Source organism: Rhea pennata, chromosome 17 (assembly GCF_028389875.1).
Source record: "Rhea pennata isolate bPtePen1 chromosome 17, bPtePen1.pri, whole genome shotgun sequence".
Taxonomy (NCBI): Eukaryota; Metazoa; Chordata; class Aves; order Rheiformes; family Rheidae; genus Rhea; species Rhea pennata.
In genome coordinates, this window is record NC_084679.1 from 7,348,274 (window position 1) to 7,354,273 (window position 6,000).

The window sequence follows — 6,000 nt, forward strand, 5'->3', positions numbered from 1 at the left end:
ATTGTTTTGTTTTTTGTTACTATTTCATTGAGCACAAAAGGCAGTTTCAGGAAAACGCTGTCCCCTCTCTACCCCTTACTGCCTCATTTCGCCCATCCGAGGATGGTGGTGACACCACCCGCAGTAGATTACCTTTGGTTTATTTTCTTTCCATTCGTCTACAGTCCGTTCAAAGTCATCTCTGCCTGAAGGTAAAAAGATAGAGCTGCTCTTTGGAGTATGATGAGATTTATCTTGTGAGTTAAAGATCCAAGTGACTGTGGTTTGCGTGTTAATCAGCGTAGATTTTGACTTTAAAGATATGCATTGGGGGAATAGAGGGAAGGGTATGTTTAAATCCAGAAATGGAGGGAAAAGTGCACGTGCCAGCTGGAGGCCTGGGGCAGGCTTGCCCCAAGTAAGGGCATCTCTGCTCTGGGGCAGAGTCAGTGCTAGTGCCTGTCCTCTTCTTCCAGCATGGCTGGCTCTGAGTACGCTTGGTTGCAGGCTCCTGATGGTCCTCCAAGAAGCTACTCTCGTGCATGTAAAATATCTCACGTTCACAGCATACATTCAAGCATCCCAACTGAGTTAGGAATTGCCCAGCAAGCATCCTCTGCCTCTTCCTAACCATCTGGGGGTCCAGCTCTGTTCCTCTCAAGTGTATCTAAGCTGCGGCTTAGAGATGGTCCTTCTCCTCCCAGAGCACAGGAGCTGGACAGTGAGTGAATGGCTAAATCCTGTCTGAGCACCGAAGGGGCCCAAACTGTGGGCTCCAAGTGCTTGAAATTAAACCAGTAAGAAATGCTTGGACTTGCTAACCAGCTGCTCTCAGCATTAAGACTGTTTCCCAGCACTGGGCTAGTGAAAGCTGTGGTAGAGGCGTAACCACTGCGTTTTCTACTGTTTGGTTTTGAAAAGCAAATGAGATCTTGGATAATTTACAACCCTGCCCGGACAGAGGGACTACAAAGTATCAGTCAAACTGACATCGGCCTTTTCCAGTGCTATCGTAGTCAGTGTTCATTAACTGAAGCCTATTGGACTAGGAGATTTACTGTTGTTAATAAGCCAAGGGTCTATCTTAGTGTAGTTTATGAAGGAAGTTTCAGATCCGTTAATAAAAAGGATAGCTTTCCTGCAGAGGTTCTTAGCCCTGTCCATTGGCTGTGCTCGCAGCAGTGAAAGGAGAGAGCATTGGAGCCCTCAGACAAGCTAAAAGGGAGAAACTACAGATGGAAACTTCTGTTCAGAGCTGGGTAAAGGTGCCTCCAGCAGTTTGTGGCTAGCTCCAGAGATAACTGCCTTGCTTTCCCATAATTTTCTACACAAGTATCCCGTATGTACAAGAGAGGGGTAAAGACTGAGCTGTTTGGGAACATCAGCAACTTATGGGCAAGGCTGAGGTCTCTGGCCACTTTGCTTGGATATCTGGAGTGCTATCGGTCAGGCGTGAGCACCCTGCTGGGGCCCAGGGAACGAGCGCGGTTGCTCGCTCTCGGTTTTACAGCTGGAGGCTGCCGGCCGAAGGTGAGCGCTAGCTCTTCGTAGGCTGTAGTGCCAGCCTTCCTCTCTGCCTGAGAAATAAATCCGGCGACCAGGATGCTCTTGCTGGTGATGTGCATGCAGAGGAGGTGAGCATCCACTCCAGCCTGAGTTAAAAGCTGAAGGCTTCTTGGCTTGCTGGCATCTCCATTTTGTTGGTAAACGAATAGAGCAAACCTTATCAAAATGAACAGGCTGCAGTCCTGCTAATGTAGCTCCGCCTGCGCTAAAGATAATTGATGCTTTAATAACGCTCCACATCATTATCCAGGACACTGTGGCTGGAGTGCTTATGTGAGGAGACGCATCAATCATGAGTAGTTGTATTTAACTTTTATCGAATGTTTAGGTGGGTGGCAAGGCGGGTTCTTGAGCTGCTGTTGGGGAAGAGTTGCTCTGAGCTAGCAAGCGAATGAATCACCGCCTGCCTTTGCCCGAATCAGTTCTTGCAGGATGAGAGAGAGTGAGGATTTACATTTCATCTCTCTCTTTAAGTCCTTTTAGGTAGGTGATACCATGTGCTGTGATACTGGAAACAGAGACACGATGATGAACAACCGCAGCTCCCAAGTGGAAGGTCTTTGGTGTCCCCTTCCGGAAGGGGGAAGGTCTCCGCTAGTGTGTGGCCCTTTCAAGCCTGTCCAGCCTGCGACCTGCGCAACGGCCCTTACTGCCAGCCAGTGATGGAGCTGAAGTTTGCTGCTGTGCCATGTGGGCAGGTTCACTGGGGGAGGCGAGGGGCTTCCCTGGGCGCCCTAACCACACGTCCAGGTCAGGAGACGCAGAGCAGCCCCCCTTCCCTGCAGTGCTCGGCCCCGAGGGGACGATGCTATTGCAGGAGCCCTCCGGAGCAGGGCTGCAGGCAGAAAGCAGGACCCCTCAGCTGTGCGAGCCCTGGGAGCCGTGGGCAGGTGGCTGCGGTGGCAGGGTGGTTGCACGGCGTGTGCCACGGGGCTCTAATGGGGAGCCTAGCAGAGCAGCTCAAAACAACTGTATTTAGTGGGATCTGCGGGTTGGCCTGCAGCGACGGTGTGTGGTGTGCGCCTGAAAGGTGTCTGACCACTTGAAAGCCTAATGCACTCCTTGGGATTGCTCCAAGCCATGCTGAAGCCAGGGGACCTGGACCAGAGCCACTTACAGGTCCTCTGCTTCACAGCCTGTGCCACCGCTTGGCCTCCTGTACTCGGTACATCGTGTCTAAAGCAATAGCGTAGCTCCTTCCAGAACTACAGCCCTCTCCTGTGAAGCTTTTTGCTGTTAAGAGGACTTCTGAAGCATCCTGCCTGGCTAAAATGTTTCCTCTGGGCCATGTTTGGCTGAGGGCTCAGTTCCTCAGAGGTAATTAGAGAACGAACTCCTGCTGTCTTCGAGGAACTCGGTATGAGTGCTGATGGGAGCTTGCACTCCCTTTCAGGTTATCAGCAGATTTATGACTTGATTTACTTAAAACTTCTTCCTTATTTTACATTCAACAACAGAAATTGTTTTCCAGCAAAATTCCTCTCCATACCCCAAGCCAGCGGGCGAGGCTGGGCCCCAGCTCCCCCTCCTCAGGGTGCTTGCTGTCTTTGGCAGTTTATGCCAAAGTTTGGGGGGCCTTTGGGCCTCGCAGTCTGAAATGCTGATGTAACCTGAAGAGAGCCAGAAGTGCTGAGGACCAGGATGAACTTCTCAGAGGGCTATGTGGCTCCTCTGGAGCCAGCTGGTTTGTGTCTGTCAGATTGCGAAGCCCAGAGCAGCGTGCGGAGGACTTGCCTGGGGCTTGCGTTCCCATCGGGGTGGCCTCTCCCAGCTAGCTGTCCCCTGAAGGCTGAGCACCCCTTTCCTGCTCCGCGCAGGGCTGACTGCCTTCTGGGATGGGTTTGGCACTTGGCTTTTGAAAGGGTGGGAGAAAGTGTGGTAACAGCCCTCTCCAAACTCTGCTTTGGGGGCGATGGATGAAGGCAGGGCCTGGCTGATGGCTGTAGCAGTCGTTACAGTCCTGGGCTCACCTGAACGGGGGCAAGCAGGAGGGGAGGGGGCGATGTGACGGGGAAGGCAAGAGCAGGGGGCACGGCGGGCAGGTTTGACCCTGAGCTGTCTGGGGCTGCCCCCCACTCCCCTTCCAGCTGGACCAGTAAATGGGGGTCGGTGGCCACTAGAGGACGGTGCAGACCGGGCCAGGCAGCTCTGCTCAGCTACTGCCAAAGCACAGCTCCTGCGTGCCTACTTGTGTGCAGTTATTTAACGTAACACGCTACTGTCAGCACGAGACGGAGGCCTCTGCTGCCTGCAGCTCTCCTGGGAACACGGTGCCACCACAGCTGGACCGCGATCGCCTGCGCGGAGACGCGCGCCTGCAAGGGGAGCGGCAAACTCCCTGGCAAACGAGGAAACCGTGAGCGTTGCCAGGCCCCGCGGCCGCTGCGATCCCGCCGCGCCGTACGCACGGGAAGATTGCTCTCCAGTGCCGTGGATGACGTCTGCTGAGTCGGGGGCGAAATCCGGGCCACTTGCAAGTCAGGCCACGACGTGCAGGGCTTAGTGCAAACATCTGCCTGGTGGGAGGCGCGGTTGCACGGCCCAGCAAGCATCTGGCCGCCTTCCAGCATGCTTCGGCTGCCTTCACGCTCGTGCTTTTAGTGAAGGTCATGCTCTTGTGAGCATTAGCTAAAAATGAAGGCTCCTAACCTTACCTCCTAACCCCGTCAGGTGCCTGGTGCAGGAGGAGAAACATCCCCCTTTTTAATATCCTGAGCTCGTAGTAAGGACTTGCAAAGAGCATAGAACAATACAGATCTGCTTGCTTCACAGTGCTGATGATAGAACTTCTGTTTTCTTTTGATTTACTATTTCTTGTTCTAATTCAGATCTGTGATCCTACGCTTGGCTCCGCTTAGTGTATTGATTAATCCAGAGTCCCATCTGCTGCTTTGCTGCGAGGTGTTGTAAAACCATTGTGAAGCCTTGAAACATTTCCGAAATAAAACCGGCGCGCTGCGCTCTCCCTGCAGATGAGGAGCTTGTGGCAGGGCTCTGAAAGGCAGGCAGGGGAGGGGAGTCACTGGAGTGGACCTTACGAGGGCGCTTTAAAAGGGAAAATTAGAAACCATTTAGCAGCGTGACCTCGCTGGCCGCACGCGTAGGCCGAGCCCGTGCGCGCGCGAGGCTTGGGCACTGGGGCTGCGCAGGGAGGGGGGCAGCGGGACCGTCTCCCTGGCGAAAAGGAGGGAGAGGACCGTTCCCGGGCCGGGCCCGGAGGGAAGGAGGCCCCGGGGGAGGCCGCCGCTGGGCTTTTCTCAACCCGTGCGAGGGCGGCCCCGCGGCAGGCCCCGCTGCAGGCCCCGCCAGCTTTCAGGTCCCTGAGAGACGCTTCCCTCTGCGCCAGCAGAGCCGAGCGCCCTCCCCGGGCTCCGGGCCGCCGCCGAGGGCTGACCCCAATGGGGTCAGTCCTTTCGGAGGAGACACCGAACTACGGCCCTGCGAGGACGTGCCCGAGCTGCCCGCGGCGTGACGGATGCCTGGCTCCGCACTACGCTGCCCGCCCGGACGGAGCGGCGCCGGCGCCAGCACCGGCGGCTGCCTCGCGCCAAAGGCGAGCCGCAGCGGCTGCGCCGCGGCTAGGAGGGGAAGGTTGATTTGCTGGGCTTAAATGTGCATTTTAATTGCTCGTTTTCCTTCCCTTTTTTATGTGATTCGATTGTGAATTATGTTTCCTGCATTGGTAATTGGAGGGTAGAGCAGATGGTGGCGGCTTAGTCTGAAGTGATGTAGCCGTTAAAACAACTCACGCGACCCACCGGCCGTTCGCTAGCGAGGGGCCCGTTATGCCATGAAAATACCCAGGGAGCTGCTTTGACAGCCACCCGCTTCTCTCTCTCGCTCTCTTTTTTTCTTTTTTTAAAAAAAGAAACGGTTCAGGAGAGGTTTTTAACGGAGGTGGTCGAGCTGGCCCTGCGTGGGCCGGGGCGCTCGCCCTCCCTGGCCCCGAGCCCACGGGCTTGGCGCCGTCCCCGCTGCCTGCGCTGCCACCGGCCCTTTCGAGGGACAAACCTGGGAAAGCGGCAGGAGCTCAGCGAAGGGTGAAATGACTTTGCCGCTCTCCGTGTCAGCCAGCCGCTCCCGTTCATCAGCTTCCAGCCTGTGCAGCGATTTGCAGGAAAAATGTTGGGCTAAGGTCTCATAACAATAGTGAATAGTAATCATTTTCTTAAAAAAAATAAAAGAGATAAATAAATCTTCCTAGAAAGCTGCTTAAATATATTTGAGACCCGGATCCGTGTCTGCCTTGGGCAGGCGCGAGCGTCCCGCGGCGCCGGCGTGCAGAGCAGCCTGCTGCCGCCGGGAGCTGCGCGAGCTCGACCTGCCGCCAGCTGGGGCTTTTCCACGTCTAAGCTCTCTGCCAGAGCTCGCGCGGGTCGGTGGTGCTTTCCATACAGCCTCTTAAAGAAAGGCTCCTTTGGGTTACTCCGCTTGTAAAATCCATCTTAAAAAAAA